Source organism: Fukomys damarensis, unplaced genomic scaffold, assembly GCF_012274545.1.
Source record: "Fukomys damarensis isolate Sample0158 unplaced genomic scaffold, DMR_v1.0_HiC HiC_scaffold_16, whole genome shotgun sequence".
NCBI classification, from domain to species: Eukaryota; Metazoa; Chordata; class Mammalia; order Rodentia; family Bathyergidae; genus Fukomys; species Fukomys damarensis.
Window position 1 is genome coordinate 80415567 of NW_022900928.1, and position 14286 is coordinate 80429852.

The window sequence follows — 14286 nt, forward strand, 5'->3', positions numbered from 1 at the left end:
TATATATACATGAGCAGAGAGCTGGCAGGAGTTATCCAAGCAGAAGAATGCTGTCTGGGAGGTCTTGCATTTGGAAGGCACATTCCATCCTAGGCTAATAATTTGACTCAAGCTGGGAAAATTGAAACACATTAGCAACATTAAAGCCCGAAAAAGGTAAGTGCAAATATCACCAAGGGCAGCTCAATACATTGGAAAATAGTGTCTAGGTGCTGCGCATACACTGGTTTCAGTAAGCAGAGGTATAAGTCAGTAAGACCAGGAGGCAAGACTGACCTGTCCACCATATTCTGGGCTCTATTTGCTCTGCTGTTTTTTCATAGTAAACAGCAAGTTCCTGTTTCTTTTTCTCATTGGCAGACAGCTCTTCTTCTGTTGGCCTTGATTGATTTTGTATATCCCTTATGATAAATTCCTAGGAACTTACAAGTCATTGTATCATTCCCCTGAGATACATGTCATTACCCTCATCCTGGAGATTAGGTATCTAGAGCCGGTCAGTAGCAGACCTAGAATTTGAAGCCAGTGCTAATTAACACTCTGTTATGCTGTAGGGCAACAAGATGCTATGAAAAGCAGAGCATACAGAAGCCAATTTATGTTGGTAGCTGTGAGACCCCAGGAAGTACATGTGTTGACTTGTATTTTAAAGGCACCATGCTCACCCCTCCCTCGCTGAATCTTTTTTTTTTTTAAATCAAAATTCATCCTTTCTTTGAGGGAAACTTGGAGTTTACTAGATTTTGTTTTTGAACTAGATAAAGCAGAAGTTGCATAACATTACAAATTTTCACTTTAAAATGGTTAATCACAGGGTTTTTAATTTTTGCCTCAATAAATTATTTTTATTCACCTTCTTCTGAGTTCTTCCATGATTAGATTCATTTGATTAAGGAATTTTCTTTTCAGTGTAAACTATCCCTTTTGATGGGACTCTGTGGAAGCCAGCTGTATAAGATTATTGTAAAGCAGTGGAGTACTATCGTTAACTTCTCCACTCTGACAAAACTTCAGTGATTTGGCTGTTTTTTAGCCAGCAAAACAATGTTTATGGAGGTTGAGGAGATACTGCAGAATTTACTTCTGAAATGCTAACATCTTTAAGTATAAATGACCTAAGTAAACAAGTGTATTTGTGAGCCCCACTCCCATGGAAATTGAGAGGCTTGTGGCAGCAGATTCGTGAATTACATCAATCACCAATTCCTCTTATGGATGGAAAAATTGAGACTAAGAGATGCAAAAAGACTTGGTAAGTGTCACACAAAATGTTGATGGAGTCACAGGACATGGAACCCAGCTCTGTGGATGGGTCTCTAGTTCAGGGCTCCCTTGAGCTTATCACACCTGTTATTGTGACTCATGACTTTTAGGAAATCAGGTTCACAACTGCAAAGATAGTCTCATTCTCTTCCCCAACTCTCCAATGAAATGAAATTCCTCAAAGACAGTTTTTGGCACCTCGGCACCTGACACTACTCGATGACTGTTAAGAGATTCTGGAACCAAGCAGGACAATTCAGTGATTTCAATACCAAAGATCCAGAGTTTACTTTAGCATCCCTTTGAAAGAGTAGACCTGTTTTGGTGATTCTCCCAGATTCTTAAATCTTGGCAAGCAGAGACCAACTCTCTTATTGCTTCTGAATTTCTCCATAGTTTTTGCTATGGAAGCGAGGATCAATAAGGATTTTTCACTGTCTGAAGAAAAACTGGTCCACCAAGGAAGCATTCCTATTACATGTCCCTAGGTTCTCTAATGGAAATGATAGGCATGAAGTAAGTAAGCTCCTGAAATGACATGATGTCAAGGCATTCATTTGTACTGCATTACGGACTCCACAGTGATTTAAAAAACCAGCAATTCTGGTGTCTGTAGATTGGTTTTATATATTGGATTAAACATACTAGTGAAGTCTTGTAGGTTTTATACTCCTGGTGGCTAGGTGTATCAGTCAGCACTTACTAGAGAAACAGACATTACACAAACATATAAATACACAAGAATTTACAAGATGAGCTTACAATGGCCACCCTGAGTCGGATGAGGGAGAATCCAGAGAGTTTTCACACAGAAGATTGAAGGATTTAGTTGAAGGCCTAGATCTCCCTGCAGTGACCTGTGCAAGTCCATATCAGGAGGCCTTTGGGTCTGCCATGGAAAGCTGAAAAGTCTACACTGGAAGCAAGGCTGAAAAATCCTCACCAGAAGCTGAAGAGTGTGCTCTATAAGGCAGGAGATGACATCCAAGGCAAAGAGGGGAGCTCCTCATAAGGAACAGAAGCAGCCTGCTCCATCCTCTTTTCCCCTTTATAACATTCAGGCAAAGAGCTGCCATAGGGTTGATCTCTAACACACTAGGGCATGGAATTGCTGAGACAATTTAGCTAAACTTCTCTTAACCACTCTTCTCAAATTGACACAATCGCTCAACCACCACACTGAGCAAAGTCAATGTGGTATCTGGATAATGTATGTATGATTCAGAGTAGAATTACTCTATATTTGCCTTCTCTGTAGCATATTAACAGAGACCTGGCCACATTATTATTGCAGATCTTCTCTCTCCCCACTATAAATAGGGAAAGATAATATAAGCTCACCATTTGATGTTGTGGTGAGAGTCTTACAAAAATGCAAAGTTCTTTAAGAAACATACATTTTTTTTTTGTCATTAAGTAATACTAACTGTTGCAATAGTTTGTGGGAACTACACCCTTACAAAGCAGAAAGAGAAAGTGTCAGAAGGTGTTCATTACTAAGCTTCTCTGACTCATGGAGACCTCTCTGGCTGTCTGCTCTCCCATGCTTAAAAGATTGCACTCTAACTCATGTATCTTTTCTCTCACTCTATTAAGTTTTTCAAACACACACATGGAAGCTCAGCTTCTCAACTTTGTCTTCTTCCTAAATATGTCTATTGGAAATCTGTTGACTTCATAAAAAGCCTCATGCCTGGATCATATCTTTGGTACTCATGGTTCTTGATTGTTAATTTAGGACTGATAGATGCTTCCCCTTCCTCTACTTGATGCTCCCCAGCCATTAGCTCTCATATGACTCCACTAAATTAAGGGCATCTTCCTTCCTATATTGGCTGTACCCTTGTGTACCCAGGACTCAGCCTGGAAATTAACTGCAGCTCAGTAAAACTTCAGGTGATCCCACGGTCACCTCAATGTCTGTGAGTGACATTCTGCAAGCTGTGGAAGAAGATATTTTTGCATTTAAGTCTCTAAATATGAATAAAAACAGTGATTTTAACTTTAATGTCTTTAATCATGTTGCACAGACATGTTTGAGTTAGTCAGCTTTCTCCTACTGTGACAAAATACCTGAGAAAATCAGTTGAAAGGAGAAATGCTTTACTTCGGCTCACTTTTTCAGAGGTTTTAGTCCATGGTTGGCTGGGTCCACTGATATGGGCCCTCTGTAAGACAGACACATGATGGGAAGGTGTGGTGGGGGAAAACTACTCACATCTCACATCCTGTCAGATCAGAAGCAGAGTGAGAGCAAAGGTCCAGGGACAAGCTCTGCCCCCTCCAGTGTACACTGCCAGTGACTTGCTTCCTTTCACCGAAGTTTCCTCTGCTTCCCAGTAACGCCATCCAATTTTGAATCCATTACTGGATTAATTCACCGAGGAGGTCAGAGTCCTCATGACTAAGCCACCTTCCAAAAAGCCACGCCTGTGAACAATGCTGCATGGGAACCAGGCTATCAAGCCATGAGCTGTGGGGAACGTTTCAGACCCAAACCAATGTCTAACTGTTCTGTTTCTTGTCATCTCTCTTTCATCTCTGTCTGATCAACATATAGTAAGTCCCTAATGTTGGACAAGCGTGGTATTGGGCACACAGCTGAAACTAATTTGGAATATAATCTAAAAACCTTTCTTTTTCTTTGTTTAATCCTTTGGTGAACAACTCGGGTCCAAATTCAGACCGTACTATTGTCAGCATGTAATTAAGAAAGCTGAGTTGCCTAATGTAGGGTTTGAAATTTGAATTAGTTTGCCCTTTTGAGCACAGCATAGAGGGAAGATGTCTGGATCCTTACTTGTTATAACCTCTATTACTTTAGCACTTCTCTTTTTATAGGTGTCTTGCCCTGAGTCACCCTAAGAGTACAACAAAAGAGGCAGACAGCTAGAAGATGCTACCTGTTAATAGACTAACTCACTGAGGTGAAATGTTCTAAATTATCACAGAGGTTTAGGATAGAGTCACTTGGAAATGTGTGAACTATGCCAAAAGAGTTATTCAATTTACATCAACAATATTTTTGTTGTTGAGAGACCATTTTGTTTCAAACATTTTGATTGCATTGGATGAAGTGGTCAGAAAATGAGCCCACAGAAAGCTGAGGTTTTGCTGGGCAGTGCCTCATGCTTTAATTTCAGTTTATTGCTGGGAGGTGTTTGTTGTAGTTTGGAAACAGGTGCTATGGAAGGACTGTGGAGGGAACCCTAGCCAACCTTGGAAAGTTGAAAGAAGAGCTCTCAGAAATAAAGCATGTCTAAATAGAGATGTATTAATATGTAGGTACTATAGCAGTGACACTGTCATGGTGCTGAAGAAAATTGCATGAGAAGGGACAAAATATCATGTGAAAACAACCCACCAGGTAGAGACTAGCTCAAAAGGACGGGGAGAACAGGTGCACATAGCAGCAGCAGCTGCTGCAGGTACTAGAGGGGATTTGAGAAGAGAGGGGCTTCAAAGGAAGAACACGGGTTGGCGCTGATGTTATAAACCACAAGGGCAGAATCAGAATGGCTTCAAGAAGAGAATGGGAAGGGGGCCCAGGGCAAAACAGGGAGTCAGGGATCCTCTCTCCCAAGACCTCTTGCCTCTGTTCCTTATGACACAGTTATTTTTAGTGGTAGGCAAATTTTTTACCACTTCCCATTTCATGTGGTGAGAAATAACTACCGCCGACAGCAGCTGAGTTGCTCTGCTGTCATGGAAAATATCTGAAATAGAGAATAGCTCTGATTTCAGATTATTTGAGAAGAGGTCGTCTTCACTCAGATCAGGTTAACCTAGGGTCTACTAAGCTGGACTAGAAGACAGAGTCGTGTGAAGCAAACATAGTTCCCCATTGTACCTGTTTAAAAAAAAAACTTTGTGAGAGGCCACAGACGTAGGCAGGGCACCTGCACTGGGCACCGCTGACCACACCAATGCTGAGTTAATCACAGTAACTGAGTTAGACTGGTTGCAGGATGCCCGAGTGACTATTAATTACATTACATATTAATATGTACTTAACATTACATATTAATTAATATGTAACTAACTACTTGGTTGATAGCCTGAGGTGTAGCCAATTAACTTGCTTTCTATGTCTCACTTTTGTTTTTCTATAAATGCTGTCTGATCACCTCATTGACTGGCGTTCTCAGAACCTTGCTTGGGCTCTGGTTGCTGCCCAATTTGTGGATCATGGTTTGTTTTTGTTCTTTTTTTGCTCAAACTCCTCCATTTGACATAACTGGCTGAAAGAATTTTCTCTTTTACTATAGCCTGGTCACAAGATGGCAACACTGGGGACTAATGTGGAGAAGTACTGAATTTGTTACAAAGGTAGAAAACATCATGAGCTGAAGAAACAAGTGGGTGTGTTTCTATTGTAAAATACAAGCACTCAAATAGAGTTTTGACTTGTACCATAAAGCTTATTATATGACTAGAGAGGAGGCCAGATTCTAAAAGACCTTCAAAAATATGTTTAAGTAATTGATTTTAATTTTGAAAAAACATTGAGGGGTACGTAGATAGATGTTTAATTTTTGTTTATTTAAAAGTTGAATTTAGATTAGATCTGACATATCCTTTGGGGAAAATACCTCTTGCTCTTTTCAGAGGTGGAGTGGATGGAGACAGTTAAAAGGCTCTAATCCCAGCTGACAGCACTGGTCATAAGGCAGTCACAGAGGGCCTGGTGCTGTGTATACCACTTGACTCTGCTCATGCATGCGCAATCCACAAACAAAAGCCTGGGCAGTGGCAGCACAATTAAGAGTGTGAATGAGAGTGACTCAGCCGCTAATGCCACAAATGGAAATGGAGCCCTGGACAGAATAAAAGAAAGCTACTTTCAGTCTTTCCTCCCTCTCCTCTCTCCTTTCTATCTCTTTCTGTCTCTGACTCTCATTCTTTTTCTCTCTTTGTGATTAAGCAGTGGGAAGAAAAACTATATCTATTCAGCACTGAGGTATATTGCAGATTATGTAAATGCCAAGAGACATAGAAGGACATCAAACCTAAAGGTAACAGCATTAATCAGGTAATTTTACTGCCAGGAATTCATCCTATGGACATAATCACTGACATATTCAGACTTCGTTATTCAACATTTCTTTTATTGTCATGTCATTTATAGAAGAAAAAAAATCTGAACATCTAGAAGCCAACTTATATTTCCACAATTTAGAGACTAGTAAATTAATCATCTCCATGAGTTAGACTGCCATGCAGAATTTTTGTGCATGTAAAAGTACTTTAAAGTGTACTAAAAGGTCTACAGAGAGGCAAACAAGCATGGAAAGAGACAATCATTTTTCTTGTTTTATCAACAACTCCTTTTCTATAAAATTTTGGTATATACAAATATAGCGGTACCTCGATTCTTAACTTAAATCTTCCCATGATTCTGATCACAAATCAAATTGAACAAGAACAGAATCAACTTCAATGGTTAGGTTTAATGTTGGCCTTAAAGGGAAATTTGATTCAGCTCTCGGACAGTGCTATAGACAGGTGACATGAGCTATATCCCCGTAACAAATTTTGATACATTCAGTTACTATATGTAGAATACTGTATGCATCCGATCACTATAGTTTATTCATCTCATTTAACCGAAACTTTATGCCTATTGATAAATAACTTCATATTTCCCCTCCCACCTCCTGGAAACAACCATTCTAGTCTTTGACTTTATGAATTTTACTACTTTAGATACTTCATATAGTTGGAATTATGCAGCATTAGTCTTTTTGTATCTGGCTTATTTCCATTAGCATAATATTCTCAAGATCACTCTATGCTGTTGCATATTACAGAATTTCATTCTTTTTATTAAAGCTGGGTCATATTCAGTTGTACATATATGGCACATTTTCTTCACTCATGTACATATATGTCCATGAATATTTAGTTTGTTAGCTGTTGTGAATAATGCTGTACACGGAAATGATAATGACTCTTTGAGACTTTAATTTCAGTTCTTTTGGAAATATATCCAGAAGTAGAATTGCTAGATCATGACAGTTCTATTTTTTTGAGGAACTCCTATATTGCTCTTTTTACATCCTATCTTTTTTTCTGTAGGCAAGCAAGGATTCCAACTCCTCCACATACTCACCAACTCTTGTTATCTTTCCTCCCTCCCTCCCTCCTTTCCTTCCTTTCTTCCTTCCTTCCTTCCTTCCGTCCTTCCTTTGCCATCCTGATATGTGTGAAGTGACACATCACTGTGGTTTTGACTTGCATTTTCCTCATGACCACTGATATGAAAATATATGTTTTCTATCTGCCTGTCTTCCTGGGAGAAATGTCTGTTTGAGTTATGCAATGGTTGGTGGTGACTTGTGCCCTCAAAGTTTATGTGCTTGAGCCTTGGTCTTTACTGCACTGATGGGTCCTTTAAGAGGTGGAGCCTAGCAGAGAGTCTCAGGTCCACAGGGTGCTGCTGCCCTTGTATCTAAAGCAGGATTTCTAACAACCTTGAATTAGCTCTGGTGAAAGCAAAATCTAACAAATGAGCATGACGCTGAATCACTCTCTGGCTTCCATGTGCTCTCCTCTTCTTCCCAGCATTCCTGCCATGCTCTCATCCACCATTAATGTCTCACTATAGGCTGGACAGTGGGGGTCACCTGACCATGGACTTTCAGACTTCAAATCTGTGAACTCGATAAGGCTTATTTTTTTCTATTGTTTTTTAAATTTATTCCTGCTTTAATTTTTTATTGCCTGATTTTTGAATAAATATGAGATTGATTCTTTATACTTTCCAACTCTTTGAGGTTTAAAATTATTTAAAATCTGTCTATTTAAAAATAATGTCTCTATTTCTGTGATCTTTCCTCTTAGTGCTACTTTTCCTGCATCCTATCAGATTGAATAAGTTGCATTTCATTCTCATTTTCTTGAGGAATTATTTAACTTCTTTCTCTTTTTTGTGTGATTCTTATTTTTATTGAAAAGTGTGTTCTTCAATTTTTGTATTTCTGTACAGCTTTAAGTTTTGCTTCTGCCATGGACTTCTAGTTGTATTTCAATATTGTTAAAAATTGTAGACATAGTACAATTTCAATTTTTAATATTTTGTTGAGACTATTTTAATACTGTAAAATAATCTATGTGCACCTCAGGAAAATACATATTTTGTGACTGTTTGGTTAAATATTGTGAATATTTCTAAGATTCATTTGGTCCAGTCTTATCAGTCTTTGCCCTGGATATTCCATCAGTATGGAAAGTATTTGTCCCTTCACTTTGCTTTGTATATTTAGGTACCCTGATACTGGATGTATATATACTGTATTTTATCTTATTAGTTGGTTGATCGTTTTACCATCATGTAATGCCCTTCATGGTTTTTGTGACAGTTTTTGACTTAAAATCAATTCACATGGTACAAATATAGCTATTTTTACTATCCTTTTCATGGAGTTTTTCCATTGGTTCTGTTTCAAACTTTGCATGTTCTTTAATGCCTTTTTTTTAAACATCTGCTAAGCCACACACTCGTTTTCATTAAGTTTATTGGTACATTTTAGATATACAATATGATGACATTCATCATTGGGAATTTGTACCTTTACATGATATTTTTTTTCCTACTCCCCTGCCCTCCCTTCAACCCCTCCAAACCTCCCTATTTACAAAGACTTTATTTCCCTTTTTTCCTTTTCTCATATTTTTCCTTTCCCCTAAACTTCCCACTTCCTCTTCCCCTTTAGACCTTTTCTTCCTGTCTCACATTATATATTATACGTTTTGATTCTTATTTACGCTTTCAGTTTCTCACACCAGAGAAACTATTTGGTATTTACATATGTGTATCCTATTTATTTCACTTAAGAGTATTCCACACTTTGTTTTTATCAGCAAATTCAACCTATATTTAGCTTTAAAATAATTATCAATAATAAATGGCTCATTATTGTCATTTCATTAGTTTTCTTTTAATTCTAGTTCTTTCATATTATCCTCTTTTGCTATCTTCCTTAGTGTTTTTGAATTGTATACTTTGATTCCTTTTGGTTTTTCTTTTGTATAAGTTATATAGATTATGACTCTGTTTACTTTGATCTTATGTAAGATATACATATAATCTTAGCACTCTAATTTAAATTGATTACTTACTTTCAATCATACTGAAAAACTTTACACATTAATCTCCTCTTTATCCTACTGTTATAATTCACACTATTAACTTATATATTTTTATATAATATATATATATTTAAATATGCATTTAGCATAATTATTTTAGTAGTTCTGTCTTTCTTTTTCCTCATTGAGTTTATTAGTACATTTTAGGTATACAGTACAGTTACATTCATCATTGGTATCTTGTACCTCTACATGACAGGTCTTGGTTCTCATTTTTTCCCCTTGTCCCTGCCCTCCTTTCATCCCCTCTTCCCCTCCCCATTTACAAACACTTTATTTCTGTTTTTTCATTTTCTCATATTTTTTTCTTTTCCCTTATTACGTTTCCCCTACCCTTCCCACTTTCCCTACACCTTTAGCCCTTTTCTTCCTATTTCATGTTGAGCAGTTTTGTCTTTTAACTTTTATGATGGATTATAGTGACTTTCTCACCTGCATTCCATGTTTGTGCATATTTTTACCTTTTTTTTTTTTTAAACTTTGGGCTTCTGGGATTTGCACATCCATTTCCTTTGGATTTGGGACTTTATCAATCCTTATTTCCTCAAATAGCCTTCTGTTCCATTCTTTGTTTTCTGAATTCCTAGGGCATATATGATATGTTGGTCTACTTGATGGTGTCCCATCAGTATCTTAAGCTTTTTTAATTTCTATTAACACTTTGTTCCTCTGACTGAATATTTTCCAATGATCTGTCTTAGAATTTGCAGATCCTCTCTTCTGCTGACTACTGTTGAGTTTTTTGAGTATAATTCTTAAAGTCACATGTGTAATTCAGCTTCCTAATATCCATTGACATTTGAGCATAATTTGTGCTTATTTTCCAAAATTTTTACTTTGGTTATCTGTCCACTACCCTTGAACTGTGACATTATGATAATTATTTTAAAATTTTTATGCCAGGTAAATTATATAATTCTGTATTTTAGGGTCAGCTCCTGGAGATTTATATTGTTCCTTCATGTGAAATGAATTTCCCTGCTCATTTTTCTCACATTTTGTGTTGGTGACTCAAGTTAGGGCAGGCATATTTTCCAATTTTCACTGACTAACCTTGTACAGGGGATTATACCCATCACTCAGCCCAGACAGGGTTTGTAGGACTCTCTACCAACTTTTCCCAGGCCCAAGAAGCAGCTAGCAACTGGATTTTCTGGTTTGCTCTGTGGTGATCCAAGAGAGGGAGCACCCCAGGCTACTGAGCTGTGTGAAACTATCCAAGCTCCAAGATGGCAGCACTGAGGTCAATCTTCTAGGGGAGCCTCCTTAGGAATGTTGGGATACTGGGAGAGGATTCTCCTGGGAGAAGCCAGGACCCTGAGGATCTGTTTCTCATTGCATTGGCCTGTACCTGATGCAGGGAGGGAATCTTATTGGAAGGGTACCCCGAATCTCCCCTTAGTAATTCTGATTTTGTATTTGTCTGGTTTATAGGAGCATTCATTTGTTTGCAGACTTCTCACCAAGGAAATATGTCAATGAATTGCTGCTATGTTGGTGAGTTTGTTATGGGAAACATGATTCAGAGCTGCCTACTCTGCCACCTTACTGATTTTGCTCTCTTGTTCCTTATATTAGGAAGCGACCAGAGAAATGGTTAACAATTGCCAATCCTAGAAATTAGAATTAAAGATTTTTTAAAAATATTACCTTTAACAAACTTCAAGTTTTAATTTTCAAAGTAAAATAAGATTATGTAATAGTGTGACTGCAACTCAAGTATCTCTCTATGCCCATACATTCTCAAACATACATAACACACTAGGTGTGTGTGCATAGTATGTATCAAACTTTAAAAGAAACTCTTCCATAGCTCTAGCATATAAAACACAGCTATACCAATGGCTATCCCACTAAGAGGAACTGGGTTATACAGAAGAGTAAATTATGAATTATTTTCATCCTTTTGTAAATTGGCTAATGATCTCAAGGAAAAGGACCAGAAATAAGCAATTTCCTCAGCTGGAGGATCATCTTAATAAACACCATCTTAGTAAACACCATCTAAGCTTCTCAGATTGCAATTAGCTACATAAGTAGCCATATTAATTGCTGAGTAAATCTGTATGTAATCAACCAATCGTATAATGCTGGTTCTCTTTGACTCTTTCTAAGACTTGACCATTTGGCTCCATTCTTAGTGCTCAGGAAGGGACATCCTTGGGTGAATCAGTCATCTCCAAGGTTATACTGATGCCAGTGTGTAACAGGTGATCAATGTACCCCGAGAGTCCAACATTTTACTCTGTATATGGAAGCACATATGAAATATGCATTGAAAAAATATATAACTTAATATTTGCATTTTACCCTGTCTTATAAAAGTGGGCTTGAACTAATATACAAGTCTTATGCATGCAAATATGCCTCTTCAGTTTGCATTTGTGGGCTTTCAGCAATGAATTAATTACACTGGCTTCCATATACAAATGCCCAGCTCACTTAGTTTTTACTGTGATATCGTCTATGTTTGTTTACAAGTGCAATTAGAGAATCTTGTTTTCAAAATTGAGTTTTCTGGGCTGAAAGTACAATCTTCAACCAATATTTGGAGTTTGCAAAGCATATTGTGTATGTCTGTGTGTTGGGGAGGGAGGAACTCATTGCAACAAAAGCCTGAAAGGAAACAATAGCAGTAAATTCTACCAGAGGCAGAATATGATGTTCTGTATCCATCAGTAAACAAACAAAAAAAAAATGAAAAAAATGACTTCTGGTTAATTCTAAAGTCATAATGATATCTGGTCTGCATTCTAGAGCTTTGTAGCAAAAAACTTTTGTCTATAACTTGTTTCCATTTTCAGGTATGACAGCTCCAAAGCCTCAGTAATGTAGAAGCCATCCTTGTTCAATGTAATATATTAAATAGTTTGCTAGTCTTACAGAGGTTCAGAATGTTAAAAATAAAACTGCACCAGTAGCTCTGCCCATCTTTGTGCCGAAGCAATGCAGACTGTTTTTGAATAAAGAGAACAACAGCATTCATCTGAGCTTACTAACAACACCCAATGACACATGCTGCTGTACGACACTCTTGACTCTATCTCAAACACCCATTAGGGAGAATTATCATATGCAATATTACATATACAAGAACTAACAACGATTGATGCATGGCTGGAAAAAAACAAGATACTGAAGTCACACGTGGGTTTTACCCTGTGGAGATTACTCTGTAGGCTTAATTTGTGCTCTTCCCTGAATCAACTAGCCTCCACTGCCACCCCACTGTATTGGAAGAAAAAAAAAACAGCAAAAAAATTAAGTAACAAAATGTTCCACTTATTTCTAAAAGGATAGCAACAAACTTAAAGTGAACCCTGACACTGACTGAATAGGAGCCTATATTAATGAAATAAATCTGATAGCACAGAATAAAGTCACAGTGTTATAGGTGCTGTCAAACTTTCCAGGCTGTCTGTCTGTTCTAGCTCTTCCAATCAACATATCCTGAGAACCCCCTACAAGGTGAGAGGCCCTGTGACTTCTCCCAGAAGAGTCTTCTCTTCACAACTACCTGTTGCAAATTCACACCGCTCCATGACTACCTGAGCTTGGTCTAGGTGACAGGCAGGTTGAACAAAGGAAAGAGGGTAGTAGAAATGTAAGTGTGGGTGGGTGAGGGAGTCTATGCAGAGTAGAGGTGAGAGCAGGCCAGGGATGGTTCTCATGCACGGTGATGATAAATAAATACTTTACGTGCAACTGCAGTATAGTCAGAAGTGTCTAGAAACACCTTGATGGAATGGAATACTCTTTGGAGACCAGAGCCTTTTCCCACTCAGGGTCTCAGGGACACAGCATTCTCCTGTCCCCAAAGGTTGCAGAGCCTGAAGAATTCATTAGCACTCCTCCCAGTGAGAGATTTTGCTCAGTACAGAGGCACACAGGGACTAGCTGTTCTGAAGGAAACAATCAAGCTCTGATAGACGGAGACGCACTGAAGACAGAGTTGAATCTCAGCAGTCTAATGGGCCCAGTGAGGCAGTAAATTTCACAGCAACTTGACACATTAATATAGAAGTACAGTCTGTTATATCAAAGGGAGATTGTCTTAGTCCTTACGGGGAAACCAGCAATCCAAAAATGAAAAGTGTGTGCTGGTGACACGTGAAAAATGTAGTTAACTCTGAAAGCATACAGGGACAGACTTCTACCTTCCCTGACTGGAGTCCTTAGGAAGGACAGTCTCGGGAACTCCCGTAGCCCTTGTGGCCCAGGTTCCCCTTCTTCCAGTCTAGCTTGCTGGGCATCTTCCCACTTCTGAAGTTAGCAAACAAGCTTCTACTTGGTCTCCTGAGACTCCCTTTCTAATGCTATGTTTTTCGTTACGTATTTGTCCCACCATAGCTGCTCAAAGAAAATTCCTGTACCAATGCACAGGGAGAAGAAAAACAAACTTTAATTATTCAATAATAAGGAGGCATTTTGGTAAACTACAGAGTATCCACAGGATTAAATATGATGAATGCTTGAATGATCATTATGCAGATTAAATAGAAAAGGCAGAGGTTATATTTATGATTTAATGTTCAGTAAAATGCAGACAACAACACTGTCAGAATAGATGTGAAACCATGAATTCATAGCAGTCAGGACTTGAAAGTAAATTGTGAGGAGCAAGATAGTTGTATTGGAAGAAAGAGAGTATGGAGATTTTTTTTTCATTTTGCAAATGCAATTAGCAATGTTGTAACATTGTATTTTTAAGGCATGCATTGTTAATAAACCATCAAAAATAGGAGTTAATTTAGTAATACTTGTTTTCTTGCTTGGTCATTATCCAGTACATACACACACACACACACACACATGTATGTGTGTGTGTATACATACACATACATACACACATATGTATGTGCGTGTATGTAT

The 14286-nt window shown here is 38.0% G+C and overlaps 1 protein-coding gene across 8 annotated transcripts in view; it reads right to left on the reverse strand.

Moving 5' to 3' along the window:
- The window catches only part of Opcml (opioid binding protein/cell adhesion molecule like), a 1123264-nt gene that overhangs the window by 144058 nt on the left and 964920 nt on the right, over nt 1-14286 (reverse strand). The gene's annotated exons all lie outside the window — the stretch shown is intronic.